General features: G+C 46.2%; 1 protein-coding gene across 8 annotated transcripts in view; it reads left to right on the forward strand.

The window, feature by feature from the left end:
* PITPNM2 (phosphatidylinositol transfer protein membrane associated 2) overlaps positions 1-27,889 on the forward strand; it is a 138,293-nt gene that overhangs the window by 7,493 nt on the left and 102,911 nt on the right. For all 8 annotated transcript variants that reach the window (XM_068911327.1, XM_068911324.1, XM_068911331.1 and 5 more), the window contains exon 2: positions 7,939-8,038. The gene's annotated coding sequence lies outside the window, so the exon portion shown is untranslated. The remainder of the gene's footprint in view (positions 1-7,938; positions 8,039-27,889) is intronic.

Genomic DNA, 27,889 nt, shown 5'->3' on the forward strand with positions numbered 1-27,889 from the left:
TTTCTTAAGCATCGTTACCAAAATCATCAGCTAAACTGTACTGAGAGACTGCTTTTATTCCTGGTGCTTTACAGGCAGAGTATAACTTGACCTCCCCGTCTTCCTAAATCAAGTCTACAGCAGCAGCAGCTAGGAGAGCCACCTTCTGATTATAAACAGGTTTGGAGTCACCAAACAATAACCTTGGAGTCCCACGATGTCAGTTTTACAACTGTTTCTGGGAATTGCATTTTTATTATTCCTACCAAGTGCTCTGCAGAGGTCTCCTGCCGTGAATTTGTAGATGTCAGTCTTCCCTGCGCAGTTCAGCTAACTTGCTCGGTTTTCTTTTATTATTATTATTTTGGGGGGCCGGGGTGCGTTAGTGGGAAGGAATTCGTGCCATGTAATTATTTGTGTCCAAGCTCAGGTTTACGTTGCCATAATGTCTTATTTGTAGAAGCTGTGGTTAAACAACATAAATGCCAGTAAGATTATTATTATTATTTTTTCTTTGATAGGAGATTCGGGTTTCATATTGTGGATGGAAACTTGGTTGCTGTTTATTAGGACTTGTAGCAGAGGTGTTACTTGAACAAAGCTCTACTGCAACTAGCTATAGAGCTAGGTAGTAGGTAAAATATTTCTAGCAGATATTTCGGCAAGGAAGAACTACTTTCTTATGTGATTAAAACTGCAATGTAAATCTTACTGGAGTTTGCCTTTAGGGACAGTTGTAAAGCAAATTCCCTAAAGGCCTGAAACTCCTCTAATAAGGGTCAACAGGACAGGCTCCTAAATTATGAATGTAAGCTGTGACATCTCCTGGAGAGGGGAAATGTATCTGATCTGATCCCTAGGTTTATCCCGCTTGAAAAAGGACGAGGCTTGTGTTTCTCCACGGTGCAATTAAGGGTTGGATAAACCCTAACGTACACGGGGAAGGCAGTGGAAGAGGCTGATACCACGATGAACTGCTTGGGTTGGAAACGATTTCTGAATTGTGGGGGCTGGACCGTGCGCTCGGGGCACACGGAGGCTTCCTGGTGTTGCACCCTGGTTTTGAAGACTTTAATTTTTCTTCTTTTGCAGAGAGGGCTTTATTTATTTATTTATATTTTTCGCATTAAATTGCTCTGCGGAGGGGATGGCTGCCGTGGGCTAGGCGATCGTCTCGGGGAGGCAGAGGGCACAGCCTGGTGCTCGTTTAAGCTTAATCCTTCCCGTCGGTATGGCTGCAGCTGCCCCGAACGCCCGGCTGGGATAACTTGAGCAATCACTAAAGGCAGCGTAAACACAGCCAGGCGCTGCAGCGCCCGGGGCTTCGCGTTGCCGTTATCATAAGGTATTCCATCTGGAGGTGGCAAAAACAGCCCTCGCAGGGTTTCTTTATCTCAAGGTTGGCAACGAGCACAGAATATGAGTGACATATTTCCATTTGACTCATGTGCTGTCAAAATGGTGACATCCTTGAGTCGCGTTAAAAATGAGGCCTTGTAGTTGAATTGGCACAACGTTCTGGTAAGCGTGGAGCAGGTGTTGCTGCTTCTTGTTTTGTCCTTGCTAAGAAAATTACCGTTATTGTTGTTATTTTCCTTCCTTGAGATAGGATGAAATTGTTTAATGTTATCCCTTATGTTCTGGGTTAGAAATAAATAACAGGAGAGCCTGATCCAGGTGGAATGCTGGATGTTAAAGACGTTCAAATAACCTGCTTTACCACTATTAAAAACCCTTTTAAAAAAAAAAAAAGTTAGTGCCCAGTAGCCAGATGGTTGGAAAAGAACACCCCACGATCAATGAGGCAATATGTAAATATTTTCAATCATTAGCTCGGTACTGCTGTGTTGACACTGAAATTCAAAGTGCTATTCCATTGGGCTCCTCATTGATCAGCAGATGAGCTCTGATAAAGCAGGGGATAAAAGCACAATGCTGAGCATCATTATGGATTGTGGGGTCTGTTGACAAGGACGGGCTTCCATCAAGGTCTAAAAATGGATTTCAAACCCTCTTTAAGCATGTAACCGAGCCACGAACAGTATTTCTTCCCTGGCTGTCGAGTATGGATTAAATGGCTTATTACTTTCTTTTTTTGAGCTGTTTTATTTAAGGTGGAATAGCATAATTGACTATCTTTTCTGTTTTAATTACCGCGTTTATATTGGAAGGAGTAAGGTGGAAGCTGATGTAGTGTTAGCTGCTTGAAATATACCTAGCCAGAAATGACAGGAGACTAATATAAATCAAATTGTTGAATTACAGTAGATTTTTGGAAAAAAAGATTCTCCTAAAAGCAGGCTGTAGAGATCCTCTCTGGTTCTCTTAGAAATCTTCACAGGAGTAATACAATTCTCATGCATAAAATATGAAGTTTCTTCAGCAAACACAAGTGCTGAACCCATAGAGAGGCTTTTTTTTTCCTTTTTCTTTTTCTTTTTTTTTCTTCTTTTTGTCCTCCCCTCTGGTGCTTTCTCTCATGAAAAACCTCCTGGGTTATACCTCTCACAGAAGGTAGCTTGAAATCTGACTTTAAATAAATGCTTATGAAAGCTACTTTCTAATGTCTGAATCACCTCCAAACTCCCACGGCAGTGGGGAGCAGCTGCTGTCGGTCGCGGTACCTGGGAGCCCACCGCTGAGACGGGAGGTTGTCCTCTGCTGTGGCAGGTGAGGTGTCCTCGCGGTTGTGTGCAACAGGTTGCCCTTGTCAGTGCGTGGTGTCAAACGTGAACTTGTCTCGCCTTTACTGAGAGCAACCTGAGGCTCATAAAACCTTGCCAGGCTGCGTGTAGAGCGGATTTATCTTTTTGATGTGTTCTCCTGCAGCCTAATCAGAACAGCAGGTTGAAACGCTTCGCACCCCGGTCTCCTATTTTACTTAATAGTGACCCCTAGGAGGGGGAAGGAGGGAGACCGTTTGGCAAATAAAAAGCTCTTTCTAGGTGTAGCAAAGTCCAAGACAGTCCTGGAAGGGGTCTCCATTCTCTAGCCTAGGCGGAAGATCTGCTTCCGTGCTTAAACGAGGTGACAAGTTTATATGGAAAGACAGTGGTGGCTGATGTCCTCCTATTAATGCCTATCCCCTGGTGGGGAGAAACCGGGTGATCTTAATTATGTAAAACAGGTGAAATAGGTGGTTCCCCCCCACTCAACTGTAGCTTCACTGCTGAGGTTTACTTAACCACGTTGCTGTGAGCAGGCTGAAAGAGAGGCCCAGCATTCAGGGCCGTGAGCCCCCCTGCCCTCCTGGACTTGCTCTTTGTCTCACTGGAGCTCGCCTGGTAGCTTCGGCTTTCCTCTGAATTTCGTGTAGGTTTTGCATCCTTTCCTGCGAAGCTGCCAGCAGCCCAGGCAGCTTTCTGGAAGCCTTTTGTTGTTTGCGTTCTCTCCCCGCCCTTTGGATCGGGCTGTTACGGTAAGGCCAGGACCCTGTGCTCCTCAGGGAATGTAACCTCAGCAGCTCTGCCGAGGGTCCAAATGCTGCAAATATCAGATAGGAAAATCTGTCTAGGTGCCCTTCTGAGCTGCTTATGTTTTCTCGTTAACTGCTGCATTTATCTTGCTTGTTGATTAATTCCCTCTGCTTCCTGGCACATACTGGAGCCTGTTCCTCTGATTACTGACTTCTTCAGGATTTTGGATTTATTTATTTCTCTCTTGTTTGTTTTTGAGATGCTTGCTTATCTCCTTATTGTTTTAAGGTGAGAATGGAAAATACCATCACTTCAGGGTGAAGGACTCCTGTGAGTATCCATGGTCGGAAGCTGATGGACCGCAGCTGACGTTTGTTAGGGCTTAGTATTTATTAATGCAGATTGCGCAAAAGCAGTAGACTGAGCTAAAACAACTGTAGTGTTTGCTAGGAACAATTTCGCTAGTTCATTTATTCCTGCAAAATTGTGCTGTCAGCGTCTCTGACTCTGCAGAAACAGCATGAGAACATCGCTTCCTCCTGCCTTTGCCCTGGCCTGGCAGCAGCATGGGACGGGACAGCCCCCTTTGTTCCCTGGCCTGGGGTGGCAGCTGGGGATGCCCCAGGGGGCTGCTGCCACTCCATGGCAGGGGGCTGATGGGCCCTCAGAGAAGAGGACATCCCTTCCTGGGCAGAGAACTACGCTAGGGACTCAGAGGTCTCCATAGGGGAAACTTTTGTACCAGGGAGAAGGCTAAGGATTATAGCACAACTACACATCTAAAGGCAGCCTCCGAGGTTGGGAGCAGTTGTGAGCTGCTGCGGATGGGGTTGGAGAGGGGAACAAGCCTTCTTCCTCCTGCCTGACCTTGATGAAGGGACTTCCCTCCCTCCTCTTCTTCCTGCTCTTCCACCTTCTCTTTGCCTTGGACGAGGAGCCAGGATGTTTTCTGCAGCAGGAGCTGCCTTGCGTGAGTCTGTAGCGTTTAGGGTTCCAGTCTGGGGCGTGATGTGGCGTGTTCTGGTCTGCAGTAGTCGCCGAGCGTTGTTTGTTCAGGTAGTGGCAAGGTGAGACCTCTGCCCGTCCCACCAACGCAGAGCGTCTTTGTGGTGACGGGGACAGTACCCCTTCAGAGGAAGGCCTGATAGCGAAAGCGCAACATATCAGTTAAGCAGACAGGCCTTGAGAAGCCAGCAGACAGCATCTTATAATTAATCTGCTTCCATGGAAAGATAAATGCCAGTTCTATTAGTGTAATATAATGTTTTCAACAGTTGTGCTAAAAATGAGCCACTTGCCACCTGCTGAGCGGCACCTCATCCTCCTTGCAAAATGTATTTGTATGTGAATCTGTCTACTAAGAGCTACGGTCCGCTGCCATCTGCCTCCCGTGATGTGCGGTAGCGGTGCTCCCAAGCCGAATTTGATCTTTGCGTGGGTTTGGGTTTTGAGTGGTTCTGAACGGTCTCAGCTCTCAGAGACTTCCTGAGCAGAGCAACTCACCTGAGGGCCCTTGGAGGAAGGGAGAAAGTGAGTAACGATGTTTTTTTGCGAGTGGCACAGAGAATAAAAATGTTCTTGAAACCTTTTGGGAGCTGTTGCGTTAACTTGCGTTTCTAAGCGTCCTTTTTGTTTTTTCCTCCTGATAAAGTTTGCTTTGGACAAACGCACCCCTTATTTAACAGTACTGCAGTCTCTGCGTTTCAGCAGTACAAATATAAAACAGGAGTGGTTTTAACTGCGTGTGCTAGTACTACTTATCAAGAGAGGTAGCTAAAATGGAGGCAGGGTTAATTTCATGTTATTAATCTAAGAGGGATTTAAAACTAACTATTTTCAATTATTTTTAGGTCTCAGAACAGATTGCCGATTCAAAATTGAAGTGAAGAAAATCGTCAGTGTGGCCTATGCAAATGGCAACGAGTTTTAAAAAGTACCGTACTAAAATGGGCGTAGCATCAAGGTGAATTGTGTATGATGAGCCGAAGCTTTATCAATGTTATAGTGTCCTAGACTACAATAATTATCTTACTTTCGCTGCTTACTGTGGGGAAAATGCTGATGTTTACAGTTTTCCAAAGGCCGTACTTTCAGTTTCTGTTGTTCAGAGATGCTTTTGCTTTTAATCGCTTTTGGTTTCGGTACGGTTGGCAAGGGTATAAAGAACTCTTATTTTTCTAGCTGGAATTATTGTTTCAGACTCATTGTCGCTGAAAACAGGAAGGCTTGTCATCTTTTCCCAGCCTACAAAAAAGGAACAACCTAGCCCTGAAACAAAAAAACAAACAAACAAAAAAAACCCAAAAAAGAGAGTAAAGCAGGTAGGAAGATAAAGTTGCTTCTCCTGAAAACTGGGGAGGTTTGTGTCTGCTCTTCCAGTTTTTCATAGCCTCTTGGTGAGACTTTCAGCACGGCCTCCGCAGTGGGGACAGGCGCGTACTGAAACGTCGAGCCCCACGCATCCGCGTCCTGCTCCTTCGAGGACCGCCTCCCGCTGCGCAAAGCCAGCGAGCTGCAGCGGGGCTCTGGGCCGGCTCAAACTCCGGTTTCAGTGATTTAAGCGCGTGCTTTGGTGGATGCTCCTTTTGGGAGGCTGTTGTCTGGCGTGTCCTGCAGGTGCGTACGTTTGTCTCCCTTGCAAAAACAAATTTAGAGCGGACGTGGGCAAATCTTGATACCGTTAATAAGGAACGAGTTGTTGCGTGACGTTAGTCAGACTGAGTCTTGATATAGTTTTAGAGCCCAATATACATCTAAACAACGTAGATGCAATGAATTTTTTTTTTCTTTTTAGAAAGGTTGTGTGTGCAAATTCTTGTTTATTGGCAGATCAGTACGCTAGAATGGTTAAAATGACCAGTGAGGCTGAACTCTGAAAGCATGTAAATTAAATGCAAAGCAAGATTAAATTTATATTTAAATAAACTGCCATCATACAGGTTTGAATAGGTGATTTAGGGGAAGAAAATCCTCTGGGCTTTAAACCAAGCCATCGTGTATGCTAATAGGGAGAGAAACGCTTTTTCCCCCCCCCCCCTTTGAGGAAAACAATCGTCAAAAATTCTCAGGATTTAATGGATTACTCTCTGCCTCGGTGCACAGAGACCTGATACATTCTTGACATCAAGTTTGTATCTCCCAAGTCTTCTCCGCTACCAAACGTTTCCTCTGTTGGTTTCAAGACGTAATTTTAAGAGCTGTATTCGATAACAGGAAAGTAAACAAATATCCTGCTCGGTCACGCAGCGTTACTCACCTGAGGTCACGCGCTGCCGTCACCCGAAGGGGCCCGGGCGCAACGCGGCGGCAGGTCGGCAGGCAGCGCTCGCCGCGTCCGAAGCGCCCGAGAAAATCCAGCGGGAGGAGAAAAAACCCGGGAGGACATGGATGCGCTTTGGGACGGTCGTGGACAGGCCCCCGCGGTTTCTAACCTGGACTTACCCGTTTCTCAGAGCCCCGTCGCAGAAGGCGCCGAGGCGGGTTGAGCGCCTCGCCGCCCGGCGCTGGCACGGCCGAAGGGGCGTTCGGGCTCCGCGCGCCCGGCTCCGCTGTGAATCGGCCGGTGTGCCGGTTCGGCACGTTTGTGGGCTGAATGTATTTTTTAAGCTGTCTGGCTGCTTGCTCTTGGCGAGGTTGGCGCTCGGGCTTCCTTCGGGATGGATCTGACCTGCTCCGGCTTTTTTTTGTTGTTGTCACGTTGTGTTTTGGTTGCCCGCGGGGTGACCGCGGCGCCGCGGCCCGGCCCGAGCCGCCTGAGGGGAAGCGGGCGGCCGACACGTGAGGGGGCAAACGGGGCCGCGGCTTCTCGGCTCCCCGTGCCGTGTGGGAAGGAGCGGGCGCTGCCGTGCCCTCCGCGCCTGGCGGCGGCGATGGCCGCGGGCCGCCACGCGGCTTCGCCTCCCCGCCGCCGTCGTCCTCGGCGAGGGCCGCCGCGTCGCCTTCCCTCCGCGCCGTGCGGGAGCAGCCGTGGCGTTGGTGTCGCAGCTCGGCTCCCGCCCCGCGGACGTGGGATCCCGCCCCGTCGCTGGGGAGCTGTTTGGAAGACTGCCACTATGTGGCTTTTTAAAAAAATTATTATTATTATTTGTGTGTGTGGAGTGAGGTCCGTGGTGATGTTTCCATGGAGGAGATCACTCACCACCGTACTGAAGCGGACAATGCCGTAGGGGGAAGTTGGGACGATATCGTGCGGAGAGAGCACGCGAGGGGTCAGTTTTTTAGTTTTTGGGGGTTTTTTTTCTTTTTTTTTTTTCTTTTCCCTTCTAAATTTCCATGAGTTTGAGATGACGATGACTCATGGCTTGGAACGCGCTTCAAATCCCCGAGGTGCTCGTTGCCGCCTACCATCACGTATTGAATTTCTGACATACCGGAGGGATGTCTGCAGAGAAACTCTGATGTGCAATTATAAAACGTTGTAGCTGTATGTTGTTTGCATAGGAGCCATTAGCATGGTATAACCGTGGCAATAACGCAGCTTTCTTCTGGCTGCTGATTTCCCCCGGGCACGGCAGTTAAGCAACTGTGCTTTATCTTTCCCCAGGATGTTGACACATGTGGACCGACAGTGACATCCTTCTCCAGCAATGCTGTCTTCGCTCCCTCCTGCGCTCAGGAGCATCTAGAGAGATTTTTTGCAGAAGGTAGGTCCCGGCAGTGCAGCCGGATGGCTGTCCTTTCTTTTATATTGCAAAAAAAACCCCCTATTTGAATGTTACTAGGGAGAGCAGTAATGAGTCAGATGGCTACTAGTGGCTGCTGGTGAGAGAGGGGATTAACCTTAGCTTGGCTCCCACTTGAATAGACACTCGGGGAAACTCTGTAAAATGGAGCCTGGAAGGACGGTGCTCTGAGTCGCCTTTGAGAGGGGCTTGGCAGTCGCAGGACGTGTTGGCTTGGACTGTGTAGACATGTATTGGGAACAGACCTCTTTCTAAGGAAAACCCATGCTCCCCACCTTCCGTTTTGGCTTTGTCAGCATCCTTGTTTGAAATCTTCTTGAGTAAACGAATTAAAAAGGAAACTCCCATGCAGGGCGCGCACCTAGTATAAACTTCTTGTGTATATTTAAGTTTTGTGCGGGTCTCTTTCCCTCCTGAAAAAATTTCAGTGACCCTGTATGCATTTAATTTGTGCTGAAATAAACAGCGTGCAGCCTCTGGTACTACCATCAAATTGCTGTCAATATCTACCTTTTTTACCCCCCCGCCCCCCATCCCTTCCAAACTTTTAATTTGCTTTAATCTTCCAAGAGGATTGACAGGCAGAACTCTCCCAGCAAAGAGTGTAAACTGGGAAACTGAGTACTTGTTTTGTTTTTAACAAGTAAACTTTAAGAGATCTTATGCTTTTTATGAATATGTGGTTACCTGCTGTTCCCTTATGCTGTAACCTCCGGAGTGTCCCTTAAAGGTTTCCTCTGAATCTTTGCAGCTCTCATTAAACCTCGTTTGTTTGCTTTTTAGTGCTAAATCTGTCTACAATATTAGTGACTGAGCAGTTTTTCAATAGATGTGGAGTCAACCTTTAGATGGTTCCTGACTGGTAGTTTTGACCTCAGTTGCATCTTCTTGTCTTCTTCCAGTGCGTTCCTCACCGCTTTTTTTTTTTCTTCTACCAAAAGGGTGTGTTTAACCCTTAACTCCACCATGTGTTTCCCTTTGCAGTGATACTGTGGTATAACAACCTTCCATTTCTGCTGCTGGGTGCTAAAACACAAAATTCCTGGCTTTTGCTTTAAGAGCACTGAATTGCTGGGAAGAGCAGAGGAAGTAAATGAGTTGGGATCTGAGACTGTTCACATGCAAGACTAAAAGGTGTTTTCACTTTCTCTGGATGTATGCTTTAGAGTCACGGCAGTTATACTGAAACCACAGAGTGACTGACACCAGCTTTGTATTAACATGCAACATCTTTACCAGAAATCCTTGAAAATTACCGGTCGTTTGAATACCTTAAATACCGCCTGTCAGGGGTGTGGCTCCCAGTAAAATCATCACCATTTGCTTTGTTGATTGCCTTCCTGAAGCCTCGCTCTCCAGGATCGGTGGAGCCCTGGGCCAGTCCCAGCACTGCAGTGTGTCCCCCTGCGGGACGCCCGGGACACCCGATTGCCTCCGAGAGAGCCCCGCAGCTTCTCCCCTGCCTGCTGCAGTCTGCGAGGGAACTGGGGACAGGTATCCCTGGGAACAACTGCTGCTGTCAGCAGCTTTGACAGAGGAGTTAATGCTCTTAGAGGCACTAATTGCCATGTGAACTTGTGCTCTTGTGCTGAGGGAGAGCAGGGATGTCCCAAGAGCTTTGCTTCCCTCGCCTTAGAGCGCTCTGTGTCCCTTTGCTCCCCTTTAGGCTGCTGTGGAGAGTGCGTCTCTCTGAACTGGTGGTAAGAGCAAAGAAGAAATACAATCCTTAGCATGTTCGGGGTTCGCTTTGCCTTGAGGCAATGGCTCTACTCATTTCACTTACCTGAAGGATTTAATACTCTGCAGGGCTGAATTCCTTTATAAGGAAGGTGCCCAAGTGATCATTAAGTCTCTGGGCAGGTAGGGAAAAACGCCTTCTGTCGCAGCGAAATGAAACCATGCAGCTTGCGTCACTAGAGAGCAAGTAATGTCCCTGAATTGGCAGGTAAGGTACGTAGGGAGGAAAAATGGGTTTTCAACCTTGTCAGGGAATGCAGCGTTCATGAAAACAAAGGGCTGAAAAGCACTGCCCAGAGCAAGGGAGAATGCTGTAGGTGCTGGGTAATTTCCCCCTCTGTTCTCCCAGCTTCCCTGCGCAGCCCTTTTGTGGGTCAGACCCTGAGGCTATGAATCCTGGCTGCTGGACAGAGCAAAACGATGGAGGAGCATCCCCTGGAAATCATACTTGAAAGTATTTTGCATGGAATTATTATAAAATCTAGCAAAGTGCCCTGGATTCCTGGCACAAGCAGGACAGCAGAGCAGAATGTGAAAGGGGTGTGTGTGAGTGCGCGCACATGTGTGCGTGCTCTGTAAGTGCCTGTGATGCTCCTAGCCCGGCTGTGGGAGCTCAGCGCGAAGCCAGCTCAGGAAGCAGTGCGATGGGGAGGTGGGGGATGCCGCTGCAGAGTGAGGAGAGCTCTGTCCCTCAGCATCCTTACTCCTGGCTTTCCAGGGGCACTGTGCTGCCTTCTTGCCTTTCCTCCTGCCCTATATCACCGGAGCCTGGGAAGGATGGGGAGTGAATGCCCCTCTCTGTAAGAAGAGGCAGAGATTGACATTGGGCAGGAGGTTAATAGACAGGAGAGGAGAAAGTAGAGAGGAGGCAAAGGCAGCTGGAGTTACAGCGTGCCTTCGTTGAGGTTGGGGCAGGTTGGGGGCAGAGGTCTGGGGGCTCTGGGGAAGTGGTGTCCCCCCCGGCAAGCAGTCCATGCACAGCACAACTGGCTCCTTCTCATGTCCTCCTACCTTCCCCTCTCTTGCCTGCAGCACCTGCCCTTTGGCCTGGGCTCTGTGTGTGGTGGTTTGTGTTGTGGGATTTGTGTGTGTGTTTGTTTTTATTTTTCCCCCCTTCCCAACCTCTCTGCGCTCTGATTTGTGTAATGCAACATGCCTTTCCCCTTTCAGAGCCCGATGCGCTTTTACGTGAAAGTAAACTGAGGCTGAATCTAACATTTTCTGTGCCCTGCACATGTCAGGCGGCTTACTGTGTGACCCCAACATGACACCTGTAGCCCCTTTTAAAGGAGTGAGTTTAAGGGAAAAGACTGATTGCATGCAGTCTGTTTTCATGTTGGAGCCTTCATAGACTATACTGCAAAACACCCTACGGTGAGCTAGATGGAGGTGATAACACTTCAGAGAGCTGGGTGATGGCTGCTTTTGTGCTGGTGAGGAGAGGAACCCTGTCTGGCAGCACAATTGTGGCGTTCCCCTATCTCGGTCTGCAGAGGTTGTGCATGAGGATGGCAGCGGTGCTGCACCAGCAGGTAGGGAGGAGGAGGAGGAGCTGCTAATAGGGGGAATGGGGGTCTCTCGCGGGTGGGAGATAGTTATGGCTAAAGTGAGTTAGATCTGACAGTCTAGGACATAAATGTTTGGGAACACACTCTTAAAGTCTTAAAGACTCTCTTAAAGGATTGTCTCTTGTGTGGTCTGACACCTTGAAACTTCTAGTGGAGATATGGACAGGCTTTTCTTTGGTTATTTTCCTTGTTTTTACAGTAGAAATACTAGGCACGAGGACCTGTTTGGACATATGTGTTTAACTGGGAGGAAAGAGCTGATGACACTGGTGTGGTTGTAACCACAAACTAACTGACAGTTTCCTGCTGCTAGTAACTTTCTATAGATATAAACCTCCTTCGTTTGTGTTTGTCTGTCTGTGCTGCTCAAATATCTGAGGAAGATTCCGCTGTTTCTAGGGTCCTTGTTTTTGACAAAGTCTTTGTAGTTGTTTGGGGGATGGTAGTAGAGAGATCATTACAGAACTAATAAGAAGTCTGGAGTAGTGAAGTGCAGAAGTCTATTTAATGGTCTCATATAACTTAAAAGCCAAGAAGCAGCCCCATTTAATGTGTGTCAGACTGGTTGTGCAATTAAATTTGCATGTACAAAGCTCTGTTTCTGGAGGGGTAGGTTAAAATCACATGAACCTACCTATGTGTTTGAGACCTTTTCATCTTGTATTTCCGTGGGATCATTACTTGCTTTTAAATCTCCTTTCCGTCCCCTTTTCCCCTGCCCTTCTCCCCTGTGATGTGTAAAATATGACGGCTGCAAAAATGAGAATCCTTCTTTGCCTGCTGTTCCCATTCCAGCTGGAAAACTTGGACAGATCCTTCCCTTGTGGTTTGTGATACTGTAAATAAAGGCTTGGGAGGTCACACGTTTTCCATTTCAAGTTATTTTGATTCCAGTGCTGGAATGGGGGGGGGGGGGGGAGAGGGAGGAGGGAAATTAAAAAAAGCAAAACCCCAAACTGTTCTGTGTTTTGTGGGAAAAACAACTCATTAATACTAAGGGAAAACAATGGAAAAAAAGGGCCTTCACAAAGACTATCTTTGACCAAAGTCGAGACTTGGAGAATCAGGGTCAAAATCTGCAAAGGTATCTTCTCTTGAAGTTTTACAAGAAAAATTATCTGAAAACTGATGGCTCTGAACACAGAGCTCCTGTGATCCGGTGCTCTTTCTGGATGCTTCTGAGAAATTTGTTATCTTTAAAAGTGTACTGACATCATTCTATAAAGGTATTGGTGAGTAGTTTTACCTATGTTCATAATGAGTGGACTGTATGAATACAGTTACTCATTTGTTTAAATGCCAGTTAAGTGGGTCTTTAAGCATGCATTTGAAGAAATTGTGGTCCTAGGTCTCACCGGCCGTGATGCATCTTTTGGTTCAGCTAGACTAAGTCTCTGCTTATGGTCCAGAACGGTACCTACTGGTCCAGGGCATGATGGGTAGAAAATATTTAATATACACCTGCTCCAGATGATGATGTAGTTCTGCCTTCCGAAAGTCAGCACAGAACGGCGGTGTGTTCAGGCGGCTGCTTCTGTTGCTGTTCGAGGCTGGCCTCCTGCATCTGGCAGGTTTGGTCTCCTCAGCTCTGTTCCTTTCCATGGTGGTGTTCAAGGCTTTGAATATTTGCAGAAAATACCACTTGGGTTTAAACTTCTATTTCATGTTTTTACTTCAATCCTGTTTTGGATTTACTAAGAAACAAGAGCTCAGAACAAGGTCCATTGGGCTTTATTACAGGCTGATGATACGCAGAGTATGATTGATACTGGCTTACTATGGAGAAATTAACAGTTACCGGCAACTCTGTCTCACTTATTTTCGTTCGACTTTTGAAGAGGCCTTTTCCTGGTAAAGACTTTCTTGTTCTTTTTTATCGAAACAGGATATAAAATGTGAATATAATTTGTCACTACAGAGCTCACACTGTACCTTGACACTGCAGAAGTATTTTGTTTTCCATAAACCATTATATTTATAAATGTACAGCAGGAACAGAAGAGACACACTCCACCATCTAGATGTTAATCTCTGCGCAGGATAGTCTTTAGATTCAATAACTTCTCTAACCTGATCTTCTTTTGTGTTTTTTTTTTTCTTTAATGGGCACATGACATATGGACATAAAAAATAATGGCCCAGTTTCACCCCTGCTGTAGCTCATTGACGTCATTAAAGCTACAGCAGGGATGACTTGGCCCAGATTCTTTAAAAATAAGACCTGATGAACAACCCCTCGTGGAAAAGCTCTATAGAGAAGGTTGTCCTGAGCATAGAAGCAGATGCTAGGTAATTCACTGCGACATTCAATAAAAATTCCCATTGGTTCCATTCCTGGGAAATAGGGGTAGGAGGACTTTCTGAAGGGGGCAGCAAGATGTGTGCTTGCAGACTCATTTTTACAGTACCTGAAGAGTGCTATGGAAAGGGACAATTAATCAAGGGAGAGAAGGCCACCTAAAGAGAGGCAGTTCAGGGTGGGTGTGCTTAGCAGTCCTGACTTGCCTAGGAGTCCTCGGAGACCTTTCCTGGCTTTGTATGTTGGTGAGCCGAAAGATGGAAACCATGGTAGAAAGGGTAATGTGATAATTCTTCTAAACAAGTGATCTGTGGAAAGCTGTTGCCTTCAGCAGATTTTGTTGGAAGATGGTTGCATCTCTCTTGTCCCCTACAAGCCAAGTTCTCCTTTCTGTTCACTGCTGCCCAGAACTGGTGTTTGCTGCCCATGTCAAAATATTGGCAAATGAGGGTTAGCTGTCTGAAAACGGCTACTTACTTTTTCCCAGCGTTAAGGGGCAGTCTCAGGTTCAGTATCTCAGGGTAGATCTAAAGTACAGTTGTTCTTGCTGGCCCTGTTTCCCTCTTGATAACTTGCCCTAGAAAGAGAAGAAGTTACAGGCAATATGGATGAAAGAGGGTGATAAAAACCGTGGCAAAAATAGTAGTCAAGCTTGACTTAAAACGTTCAGTTCAAACTAAAGTAAAATGTACTTTCTGAATCTGCGCAAACTGAAAACAAGAGACAAATGCAAAAAGTTCTTAAAAGCTGTTGACTGTTTTCCAGCTACTAAAATAAGGGGGTATAGCGATTCATGGATGGCAGTTCTGAAAATCTTCAAACTCATTTACAACGTGAGTGTTTCACTTGAAGTTATTCATAACTGTGAGAGGAAACAGTATTTAAGAACGGTCAGAGGCCCAAAGCCATATCGATAATGGGTGACTGCTTGATCGCTGTTTGCAGCACTGATATTCGTTGCAGAGGGCATCTCTGTAACTCACTGAGCTGGATTCTTGGCTCTTGGGTGATGACAACTGTATCCGGCCAAGGCAGGTTCTCTTGCAGTTAGGAAAAATAATTATCTGATTTCTTGGACTATGCCATGCTCTTCTGGTCCACTGACTATAACTGCAAGAACACGCAGTTCCCGAGAAGGAAAATGCTTACTGTGTTTTTGGTGAGATAACTTTAGTGTGAATGTGTGACAGCTGAAGCTAACTTGAGGGAGGGAGGGAAGGACACTTTTGTCTGCTTTTGTCTGCATGTTCATTTTATGGGAATTTTAAGTAGGAAAGTTTTTTTGCAGTCTAAAGCCAGAAGAGTGTCAAAGTGACATTGACTAGTATAAATAGTGAAGGGAGAATTAGATTTTTAAAATATATTCAATCTTTTGATTAACCATCCAAAACTCTGCTGGTAAAACAGAGAAAGAAATCTGGGCTTAACCTGATAAATGTCCTTCTAACTGTGCAGGTGTCAGAAAAAGCTAGAACTTAATTCACGATATCTAGAGAGACCGTGTAGCAGCTGGCAGCAGCCTTGTAAGGAAGAGCTCTAACGTCAGCAGAGGTAAAGGAGGAAAAAGGTACCTGAAAGGTTACTGAAGGTAACTCTGCCTTAAGGACTTTTGGAAGCCAAAGATGTTTGGTGTAATGCAGATAAGAATGATGCTGACTTTTTTTTTTTTTTAATTGCATAGAATAGGACCTTATCTGAGGGACCTAGTGTACTTTGAGATTTTCTTCCCTTGTATTGTCTTCCTTCACCTACTTCAAGCTCCCCTATGTTATGTCAGTAGACCTATTTAGGGCTTCATATAACTTTCAGTGAGGCCAAAAGCAAAACTTAATAGATTTCAATAGAACCAGCCCTAGAACTTTGGATAGTTGGAACTGCCACCACCTCTCTCTGTCCAATCTGATGAGCAGCGTGGGTTGAACGTGTGAGCCTGTGTGAGCTAACAAATGGTCGGTTACTGGAGACAAGGGTTGAAGTTCAGACTGAGTAAGAGAATTTATGAAAATCCTTAAGTTATATCTTTTGAACTGACCCATAGCAGTTAATTTTCCAGAAGCCGATTATTACCTTTTAAGGAGTCTTAGTGGCATACCAGGCCCCTGATGTAGCAATGGGTAACTTTTGGAGTATGTGGTAGAGAGATCCTTGTCTTTCTAGTCAGACGTGTGTTTCCTTCTGCTCAAAACACAATTTTCAGGAAGATGAAAAATTGTTAACGGGCCGAAGCAAACACATACGTGCTCATATACAAAACACATACACTCCTCTAAAGCAATGCCAGTTTCCTCTTTGCAGCCTGAAGGGAGCGTGTCTCATGCGGCCCTCCGAGGCAGTGCTGGGAAATTTAGTGCTGTATCCAAGTGTGTTTGGTGTCCTTTGAAACATTGGTATGTGGATGAACGTGTCGCCCAGCTCTCCCTGGGGTGCGTGCAGATTGTCTGGGAGAGGATCTCAGGTGGGTCCTAGCACTGAAGGTGTTTTGACTGGTGTAGCTGAACGCTGGCTGCTTTTAACTGCACATCAGTTGTAAAGCTTCAGATGGAAACTGTGCCGGTTCTTAGGAAGGCAGCACATTCGGCAGTCCCAGCTGGTGCTAATCTCTGGGCTCGGGCTTGCGGGCTCTGAGTAGAGAGAAAGATGCACCAGCACATGTGTTGACAGATTTTTCTTTTACTCGTTTTATTTAAGAAGAATAGTGAATTAAAATCAGTATGCAGATCAGGAGTGCTCTGAGTATCTAGAGAAAATCCTTTGACTGCACCCTATTTGCATCATCCCAGCAGTTGTGTTTATTTTAAAAAAAGGTGGAGGAGAGGGACGCAAATACCATATTTATTCAGATTAGAAAGAAATTTGGGGAAGGAGTTCTGGAGAAAGGGGAATGGCTCAGTGGTAGAGGAGAGCTTTCAATTTGTTTGATTGGAAGTTTTAATCTATTCTGGATGCTTTAACTCTCGAGAGCAATAGGCCTCGCTTACTAAGTGCTTAGGTTCCACTGGATGCTTTAAGTCCTGTAGAGGCTTGTAGGGTTTCCGTATGTTCTTAAGAGCTGATGGAGAGGAACAAAGAACGAGGCGAGGGAAACTTTCTGACGGCACTATTTCTGCTTGTAAGAGAACTGTCTAGGAAAATAACCTTGAAATTAATTTGAGCTATTTCCATGATCAACGAGTCTAGTTTGTCTGCTAATTCCGTGTACAGCTAGAATGCAATCTACCAGTGAAAGTTTGGTGGTGGTGTGTTGGTGTTTTTTTTCTTCCTAAGGTTTATTTTGATGGATTATGTTTCTAGGTAACTGTTGAAGGTTATTTCTGGAAAATGCTGCCAGAATATTAATTAACATGTGACTAGACCAAGGCAGAGTCCCTTTTGACAATTTGACTGCTTCTCTGTTCCCTCAAAGAGGGGCAGTTACTGCTCTCCTCCCTGCCCACACTGGGCCTGGAAATAACCGTGCTAATAGCAGAAATGTCACAGCAGGAATGATGTGCTAGATATGCCCAATGTCATTTATCTAAATGAGCTGTGGTCTTGGATTTAGCATGCTGTTTCATAGCTAAGAGGCACATGAATTAGATTATTGTTGGAAAAAAATAGAGGGGTGCTGATATAAATACTTCTGTGAGAAGTTTAACAAAGCATTAGTAAGTCTTTTTATACTTACACACAGCAGCGGTCAAAGTACTATCCTGGAAGAGATGCTTTCCACATGATACTAACTCCTATCATTAAAAAGGCATGAATCAGATTAAGAAACATAGGGTTTTTTATTTGCCTCTGAGTCTTCAGATGTCACTTCAAGCTTTAATGAGCAGCTGTGCTGGCACGTAGTTACAGCTTGAAATGGAAGCGGAGGACGTGGGCAAGGATGCTCCTGCCCGAGCGCCTTGGGGACTGCCCCTGCCTTGGCGCTTGTGGACGTTGCCGCCCCACCGGTACTCGCCTCTCAAGGGTTACCGAGCTGATGGTGGCCAACGGTGTTGCTGTGGTTCGTGTGGCTGGGGAAACGTTCAGCAGAAGGGCGGTAGCTTGGACCGTGGAGGAAGGTGCTCAAGAACATGCCTGGCTGCTCTTGAAACTCTTGCATGGGAGAGTCCAGCCTTAGCAGGGGTATGACAAGTCTTGTGACTTTGAAAGTTGGCAGCTGACTGTGTTGGCCCGAAGGTCTCTTAGGCAGTCGTGTGATACCACGCTTTCAGGTAGACTTTTTAATACTGCTTTCTCTCACTTCTGACTGTTTCTTCTGCATGTGGAATAAAATTCTCGAGTCACTTCTCTGCTCCAAGCCAGCCTGCGGGGTGCGCATCCCCGCCGCTGCGGCCACCCTACGCGGTTCCTGGGGCTCGGGGCAGCAGCGGAGTACTGAGGGGGTCAGGAGGTGCCCCCGAGGGAGGTGCGGAAACGGACTCGCCCAGATGAATGCCTGGGAGCTTTTCACGTGCTATGCTTAACGTGCAAAATGTCACTTGGAATATTTGGTTTTGTTCTTTTCGTGTCAGAGGCAGTGACCTGCCGTGTTCTCTCTCGCTGCGTTTTGAGAATGTGGATACATAATGTTGGCCTTGTGCCAGCGGTTTTGTCGCGAGGAGCCACGCGGAGCAAGGCACTGGGGCGTCCCTGTGCAAGGACGTGGGGGCAGAGCACGACGACTCTGCAGGGTGTGAGCTTCTGATCGCTTGGGAGGGCACGGATCGTCCCACCGCTTTGACAGTGCTCAATGCTTACGTATCTGTGCTGACGGCCGCCTTCCGCAGTTCGCGCTCGGGGACAAAGGCATATTCTCCAAACAGGATGTCAGGAAGTTCAGGAGGTAGCGGTATGATCCCAGGCTACTGCTGCTGGAAAAGCTGCCTTGCTTTTATATCTGCCCTTGTTCTGTGCTGGCAAAATTTATGTTTAATTTTGCAGTATGCTCAGTGCAGTACCTGCTGTCTCTAGACAGCTGTATTTAATCTTACTGTTATCACCATGACTGTTGGTGAGTGATAAAGACCAAGTTGAAGAGGACTTAGATCCAGGTACTTGGGAACTGGGCAAGGCTTTGGTTTGGGTTTTTCTCTTGTAAGAGAGAGAGCTGAAACAGTGCATGGATCCGCTTCCTTAAAGACCTAATGTATACTTATATTGACTGCCTGGGCTTTGTGAAATCATAATGGAAGAAAGCGGCAAAGCCATCTGGCTAAGACAACAGTGGGAAGTGGGGAGGGGAAGCTAATGGTTGCCTCTCTATGCATCAAAATAGCTTCCTGTGTCCTTCCCTTTCCTGCTCTTTTCAATATAAGCTGGCCTATATCATGAATGAACGTGCCAACACAGCAGTACGGTTGCTTTCATGAGCCTCACGGGCAGATCCTGTGGCGCATAACTCTTTATAAAAAAGAAAAAGTAAAGTGGCATGGTAGGGACATGCCACCTGCAGATTTGCTGCCAAACCTGCAGTTGTCTGTAGCTCTCACGTGTGTTGCGCCCCAGCGAAGACATGTTGCTGTGCCAGTGTGGCATGATCTCTGCTGGTGCCATCCAGCAGTGGCCTTCCTCTCCCAGAAAAGCAGGACTTAGGCAACCTGCCTTACATGAGCAGTCTCGCAAGTCTCCGTGCCATGCTAATTTAAGGGAAGGCAGCCAGCAGTTCTCTAGCTCCTTTCACAAAGGCCATCACGAGCTCTGACCGTGCCACCCACCAGCTTTCCTTGCCAGCAAAATCTGCCTCTTTCCCTCTACCGTATCAGAGTCGGGCATAAAAGCGGAGCCAGGGTGACTGCCGGCTGCCCGCTGACGTTGGCAGCCTCGAGCCGGAGCGACTGAGAGTGCCGAGGTGTCGCCTGGGCTGCTCCGAGCTGACCCCGGCGCTAATGGGCGCTGCTCCCTGACGCAAAAGCAGACGAGAAACTCTAGCCAAGGGCTAAGCTACAGCAAGCGGCACTCTCACAAGTTAAGCTGATTGCAGATCTCTCATAAATAAATCTTTCTGTATTAATATATAAATGCTTGCAATGGTTGCTTTATTATAGAGCGCGGGAGCTTTCAGAAAGAAAAATTTCCCGAATGAGCCATTTGTGCAGTCTCTGTTGACTTTTAAAGACCAGTGTCATTAATTGAATTCTGCCTCTTCCATTAGAGTGGAGTGTGCACTCCTTCGCTTGCGTGTTCGGTTGATGCACTTGAAAGACTGTGCGAAGGTATAAAATATTCACAGCTGCTTGCATCGCCTCTGTGGCGGTTGGCTCACTGGGTTGATTTTGGGGGTAGTGGGCAGCCTCTCAGTGCAACTTTATTATACATCAAAGTGGTGTTGGGTCTTGGAGATGAGGAAGGTTTCCCTGCTGAGGTGGATGAGGTAGTTGTTGGCTGTAGAGGCCTGGCCAGGTGTCTGTTGCGGACTTCTGTTTGCTTGTTTGTTTTCCTGCAAAATGTATTTAAAATACATGGTCTGTGCGTCGCGAGGAGCTGGATTCTTCTCATTTCTCCAGGGAATGATACTTTTTTGCAGACTTATCTCACCTAATCCAAAGCATTGCAAACGTAATAATTAAGATTTGTTCTCGCTGCTTAATTTCTGCATTTGATAGGTGGGGAGACAATAGCTTGTTCTTTGAGATTGTGTTTTGTCTTTTGAAGATAATTTTGCTGGTTTTACATAAATACAGTATTACAGTCGTCCCTTTTTAGCCACTGATTAGAGGGTCCTTTGTGAAGTGTTGTCTGTTCCTGACATAATTTAATTAACATGGAACCAGTAAAATTCCTATGGAAACAAAACAAGAGCAAATTTAATATCCGATGAAAGTGTATTCGGGGCTATGAAAGTAAACGCAAAACTAATTTCTTAATGGGACCACTAGAAGAACAAAAAAAATCTGCAGAGACATGGTTATAAGCCTCAGCTAGAAATGTATGTTTGTGGATATAATTAAACTTTAGTTAATAACATATTGTCCTCAGTCTTGGCAAAGAACTATATTTGGGCTGTAGCTAAGTGCCCAAAGCATTTTTACTAGATTAACTTCTCCGTACAACAGGGTCTGGAGCTTTCAAAGCACTTACAGATCTTGGGTGGCTGGCTTGCATTTCAGCTCATTCCTCACATAGCTCTGGGAGCATGACAAGCCCTTTCCTTCAGAAGGGTGATGGGGAAATGGGCTTCTGTCCCTGCCGCTGACCCGCCGCGGAGGAGCGGGCGAGCTGGGGAGGCAGCCTTCAACAGCAACGCATGGGGAAGGTGCAGTGAGAAGGTGATGCTTCACGATTTGCTTTTTGCATTGCAAATCCTGTTTCATAAGTAATTTGTTTCCACTGATACGTTAAATGATTTATTATCTCTGAGAGCTTTTTTTTTTTTTCCACCCCGGAAAAAAACAAAGAAGATCACAGTGCTTTTTTAAAGCTCTGCGCTGTGCATTATGTGATTAAGTTGTAATTTCGAAGTGACGCATTTGCACATACAATTTTCAAGACCATCTTTGGTTTCGGGGATCATAAATGACGGTTCCAGCAGTAATGAAGTGCTGTGGTACTTAATATGCTTCTATCATTGTGTGTATCTTTTGTTTAAATTATTAAATCACGGTGGCTATGACTATAATAACATGCTTGTTTTATGGCTTAGAACAGGAGGAAATAATTTTATTTAGTTGGCATAATGTAATTGTAACATGCCTCTGGCGCTGAGTGAAAGGGGGAGGTGGTGCAGGTGGCTGGCAAGGCAGTGTTGTTCCTTAGATGATTTTGTGCAGCAAATTCCGCTGCCATGGAGTGGCAGCATATTTGTTGTTAATGGAATGACTTGTGAGCAAACATTGGGATGTTTATGATGACGAGGAAGGCACTAGCAAAATTCAGGCTGTAAAATCCCACTCGTTATGGGTAGCAATGTGTGTCGTTGACTCAGTCAGGTGCATCTCGGGGGAGGAGGAGTAGATCTGAGATGCTGCTGCCAGAGTCGTGATGGGCAAAGCTCTTAACTTTGCGCCTCGGAAGACCGTTTGCAGGAAGAGCAGCTGTCTGCTTTGGGGCCTTTATGAGGCAAAGTGTCGGTGAAGGACTTTGAGATCCTCTCATGCAATACTTTAAAAATAAAGTGTTTATTTCCCTTTTTGAAGGTAAAAGATGCATGATGGTTTCTTGAATGGGGATGACTGCACCTATTCAAATATAATTTGATAAGTGAAGTATGAAGGCCCTGTGAATGACCTTCTGTAAAATACAAAAGTGTCTGAACCATTTGTGCTTTACATCTTGCTGCACAACGTCGTATTTCCCGTTCATGCCGTTTGTTAAAGTAGTCCCCTGCGCCTTGTTGTTTTGGGGTTGGTAATGGATAGCTAAGTGCTGCGTGCTGAAAGGAAAATGTCTGTATGGATAGAAGTGGTGTGTGCTTTTCTCTGCATAAACCATCTTGTGGGTGTGGGGGAGAAGGCCTTCTGGTTTCCTCTCCTGTTTGCTGCTGGGTGCTGAAACGTGTTAGTGCCTCTGGGTCCAGTTTGTTGAGACATCCCTTTTCCCTGGTGACATCTGGTGTTTCAAAGGCCACGAGGCAGACTGTGGTTCCTCCCCAACTGAATCAAGAGGGTTTTACAAGCTATAAAACTTCTCTTGAGAGCTCAAGGGAGTGACCGGCTTGTAAGTGTGGATGAAGTGGTTTTTCTCTTCTGATTTGGAGCCGAGTCTATCCCGAATATCTGTTTGACACTTTTGATGGCCAGCATGTCGACAGGAGTTTTTTTTCCCCTTCAGGCTGCATTGCGTCCAAGCCCCTGCGTTTGCTGCAGCTGGCTGAGGCTTTGCTAGGACTCCCCTGAGGACTGGGTGTAGGAAGCGATAAAACTTTATTGGAGTTAGTTCCTTTAGTCTGTGCAAACTTTTTTATGAGGAATCAGCTTGCGTGTATGGAGGATGGTGGAACAAATTGTGCCAGTCTCTCTGCGGCTGGGCTCTGCTTCGGCAGAACGCACCTTGTTCCCTGCCTGAGCAGCACTTTGCCCAGCCGGGGCGGCCGCTCCTGCCTCGCGGCCTCCTCCCCGGGGACCGGCCAGCGCGGAGGCTCATCCGACTCCTGCATTTCTCTGCTCGACCCAGCTAGAAAGCAAACTGGCTGCCTGAGAGAGACGGTCTCTGTGGTGGGACATTGGCCAAGCAGGCCATCGGGAGCTGGCAGAGAGCAGCTTGGGCAGGTAGGAGCCCTCGGGAGCTCTCGGAAATTGGAGAGGAATCCTATTTTTTTTTGGGATGCACCAAGAGCAGGTGATTCGGTAGGGGAATACCTGGCACGGCATGATGGCAGCCTCCCCAGCTGCCATAAAGGGATGCCTTTACCGGGAGCCTTTGGACCTGTTCTTGTTAGAATAAATAAAACTAAAATAAATAAATCTTGTTAGTATAAATAAAGCTAAATTAATGTTTACCTTGGGCCTCAATGCACCTTATAGGTTCAACATTTCTTCCTCTTTCCCTCTGCAGACCATTAACGGAGGTAGAGGGGACCATCGGTGCGTGCCAGCAGCAGGGAGGCCCTTAGCAACTTGCTCCCAAAAATGAAATAAATATTTTCAGGCTCTGAATTTCCATTTTACTTTTTCCCTCATGGCGAAGAATTACTGTTGAGCTGGTAGCCCAGTTCCTGTTGGGAAGCGCTGTATGGAGAAAGGATTTGTTGAGGGAGATCTGTGACAAATTCCTTGATAAGTGTGGATTTATTTATTTATTTATTATTTATAACTAAGAGCCCATTAGTACCAGGAAATAATTCTGTTCTAGCAGTACTTCATTGAATGGAAGCTTGCTAGTCTGTTTCTGGGTGGTGGCTATTTTATTTTTTATTTATTTATTTTTAAACGGAGGTTAGTGCAGCTCTTCCAGGTAGTTTAAAGAACAGCTTGGTGAAGTTCATTTCAGTGCTTGAATTATGATTTTTCACTTACTGTAGCCAGTTCTAGGACTCTCTTTCCCCTCAGGCTTTTTAGAAGGTTTGTTGACAAACTGCCTCCTAAAAACCCCAAGAAAAAAACCCAAGAGCTCCTTTGCATGCTGCCCGCCTGCTGTGTCTGTCTCGTAGATACCGTTAGGGAAATTCAGCGGTGATTTTTGCATAGGATACTAAAATCAGAGTGGCAAAACTACCCTGTCAAGCGTACTGGTTGGGTTGCTGCCCACCGCTCTTGCTGCACCAAGGAGCAGTCGGAAATCGTCAGCGTGAAACTTCCCTCGCCAAGGAAGTAACAAAAAAAGTTAACAGGGGCTTCGCATCCGTTATGTGAACTGAGGATTGCTACTTCTGCCTTGAATGCTAACCTAATAACAGTACTACTATATTTAAACAAACTCTCAAATTTGCCCCATGGTAGCAGTTGAGAGAGCAAGTACCTGCTTGGTTCAAAATATCTTTCGTGTGCTGAAAAGAAAGGGTAGGGCGTTCTCAGTTATCTCCACCCTAAAGTCTTTTGAGGTGGCGTTTCTGCAGGATGGCTAGTGCACACGGCCAAAACCTCTTCTGGTGACAGAGTGGGAGGAAGGCTACGTGTTTGGCGTCTTCCCTCTTTTCCCCTGCCTCGTCCTCCGGTTAAAGCCTGTCGGGGCTAGAGCGGACAGAGCTCCCCAGGTGCAGAGGATCCCACCGATTCTCCATGTTGCTAACACCAATTTTAGCTACGCTCAGCCCGATTCATGCCAATACTCACCCGCTTGCCTTTGCATGTTTGGTAGCCGTCATTGGGTGGCGCGAGTCTCGCGTGTGCGTGGCTCCTCCTTGGGTGCCGCGGGCTGCAGCGGCTCATGTCCCCGTGCCAGGAGCAGGGTCTGCGTGGGTCGGGCTGGGGGACCGCGTCTCTGCGGAGCTGCTCCGCTGTGCGTGTGGCAGCTGGATGGGAACATGGGCAAGAGATCCGTAATCCCACTCTCCTGCTTTTCGTTGAAGGGGAGGAATGGCTCTGCACTGCCTGCTACGTTCTCTTGTGCGCTTTCGCTGCGATAGGACTCCCGGTCCGATTTCTCAAGGCAGAGAATTGACGTGAGTCCAAATGCACTTGACAACAGTCTCTCCGCTGTCAGAACCTCTCCTCTGCCTGTGATGAAAACAAAGCTCCTGAATAACACTCCTCTCCTTCCTTCCTATGGCTCTTAAGAATAGGAAGACTCAGCATCCCAGAGTTGTTCTGGAGAGGAAATTTCTTACAGCATTCAAAACATTTGTTCATTTTCCATTTAAAAACTTGACGGAGCAGTGCATTCAAGACAAGATAGCCACAGAAAAATGATTTGGATTTATGCTTTCTTTAATTGGACCACATAAGATTTTATTTACTGATGGTGTCCGAGGGGAGCTGTCAGAATATTGCAGAAAGAGTGAACGTGTCCATTGCGGTAATGTGCTTTTGATAAATGCATTATGGCATAGTTATGAAGTCGGGAAGAAGCCTTAATTACTGTTATGAAGCCATTAGAGTCTAAAGCAGCAATCTGAGCTCTTGTTGCAATTGTGTTTTATATTTCTTCACTGACAACTTGAGCACAAAAGATATGCTTGTTTTAGAGGGTAGTTTCTCCCTTTTATTTCCTTTGCCTTTTTAGAGTGACACAGGGGTGTGACAGCAGGTAGTTGGATACGATAGCAGTGACCTCCATGGAAAAATAAAAAAAAAAATGTAACCTTTCCACCAAGCACATACTGCTCCCATTGGCAGCGAAACCAATGCCTTATGATCCACAAAGTATTTTTCCTGTCACCCGTACCCATATAGAGTAAGAAACTGCTGAACTAGATTTACCCATCTGAAAAATGGGAGAGAGAAGGCACTGTTATTCTCCAGGACTACTTCTGGGGCTAGGGATGGACAAAAACTGGTCTTAACAATTTTTTTTCCTATGAAAATTGTTTGGGAGATCGGTCTGTGTCATAACCCACACATGGGATCAACCAATTGTCCGTCCATAGAGGCTTCTGCTTTCTGTGACAGCTATTCCTGTCAACGTAGCAAGGAGCCTGCGTTATCTTGCTCAGTGCCCTCTTGACAGTAAAGCACAAGCTGAATTATTTGGAACTAACTATTCTACCAAAAACGTGTGCAGAGAAGGCATTTAGATTTTGGATTTTTATTATCTTTTTATTTTTAAACCCTATACAGAGAAAGATTGTTTAATGCTTAATTGCCTGTTGTCAGTGCTTTGTAGATGTTCTGTGGCTCTTTGATAGCGCATTATTTATAGCAGATGCTACTTCAATCAAGTAAACTGTTATCCTTCATGATACCAGCATCTTAAACTAAAGAACAAAACTAACAAAAATGTATTTGTAAATCAGAGACTAATCAAGCATAACTTAGCTTGAAGGTATTGTTTGCTCAGTCCTTAGACAGATACTGTGATGCTTTGTTAAATGGAGTATTTCTTTAGTGACACGAAGGCTAAGTTAATACTATTATGAGAAAGGAGAAATGAACCTAACTTGTTACTGGCTTTCTAAAGCTGATTGCTTAAAATGACGGCAGAAGTGATGTGGTAGTGCTGGTACTTTTCCCTGCCGCTTTGGGAAGCGCCTGGTTGGAAGAGGGCCCCATCAGCTGCCAACTGCCTTGCGCCATTTCCTTTGCTCGTTGTGATTCAGGCTGGACTCGCTTGTCCTCGGTTCGGTCTCTGACTCTTGGCCGCTTCTAGAAAGCAGAGCTGCCTTTGTTCATAAGCTCCTGGTTAGGAAAACCACCGGTGGAAAGAGTCCTGTTCCAAAAATAGGCATATTCCTGGCATACTGCACCTCCGAGTAAAGCTGAGCTGGGAGGATGGTGGCCTCCATGTGTTGCGTTGTGGGGTGCCCGAGCCTGAGCCGTGTCGTTTATTACAGAGAGTATTAGGTTCAGCCTCCTCTGTCTGACAGTCGGAGAGATAATTTTAGAAATATCAATTTACACTCAATGCACTGGAGCAGTTTTGTCCTTTTGCAAAAGTGTGTTTATCTTTGCTGAGGGACAAGCTCTAATACAATGTACAAAGACTGTCACCTTAGCCTGTGTTTCTGGTTTGATTCAGTTATAAGTAAGAAAAGAAACTTAACTGTTCCAAGGCAGTGTGAGTGGCTTTTTTTCTTTTTCTTTTTTTTCTTTTTTCCTTTCTGTGTGTGGCTTTCAGCATATTGAGCTGGGGAAGGTGATGATGATAAATAGTACAGCCTTGTTCCCAAAACTGTTGGGTAAGATCTCTCACTGCAGCATCTGAAGCATGACTTGAAATATTCTGAACTGTTATAACAACATCTCTGGTGTCATTTTTCTTCTTTTCCCAAAGTCTTTCCCTTCCCCCTATTCCTGAGCAGAAAACACTAATTAGCAGCAAGCTTCAGGTGTCAGCGGATGTGCAGGGCTCTTGAATCATGCAGCAGATCGTGAGTGCTGAGACAGTCTCGTTCCCTGCAGACAGTAATATTAATTCTGGGAGTGCACTGGCAGTGCTGCTGCATTTTTCATTGTGTTGGTTTATTTCCAACTTAAAACACTTCCAGTTTTGACCTCTGCCCGGATAGATTTGTTGTAGGCTTTGGTGTTCTAAAATTTGGGTTGGTTTTGTAAAGTTGGGCACGTGGCATTAACGTGCACAGAAGGGTACCACATCTCTCTAGAGCAACGCTCCAGATTAACGCGAAGCGCTGCTGCTCACAAGGAGACGGGCTAAGTATTTTTCCCTCTCCGGAGCGCTCTACTCTGAGTAGCTTTACAACTACAATTGATACATCTTCGCTTGGTTGTCTAATGCATGTTATTTTCTGTTTGTTTTAAATCTGTGAGGAGTTTAGGCCAGCAATTTAAACGAAATTTTTTGCAATGGTAAGCTTGAAGTTACATAAATCGCTTAACGGGAAGCTCTAAAGAAGCACTTGAAGAGTCCACAGAAATTTAACCAAATGGCTCTGCCGCTGTCTGCGTCCGCTCCTGGCCGGGCAGAGCTCTGCTGGGCTGTCGTTTCTCCAGCCAGCCTCACTCGTGCTTGGCAGAGAGCAGAGGTGTCGCTTCCCAGCTCAGGGCAAGCGTCGGCGTAGCCCGTTCTAAACGGCTTCGTTTGTTTTTGCCGCGTTTCAAGCTGATTGACTATCCAGTGCTGTCCCGTGGTTTTCTGCTCTGCTAAGTTTTTCGCCGGGAGGTGCCCAGCATTACCGCAGTAGCATTGCGGAATCCGTGTTTCCGCAGGCAGGTTCGAGAGCGGGTGCGTGTCCAGCAGGGCGCTCGGCGC

The sequence above is a fragment of the Struthio camelus genome, chromosome 17 (genome assembly GCF_040807025.1).
Source record: "Struthio camelus isolate bStrCam1 chromosome 17, bStrCam1.hap1, whole genome shotgun sequence".
Lineage (NCBI taxonomy): Eukaryota > Metazoa > Chordata > Aves > Struthioniformes > Struthionidae > Struthio > Struthio camelus.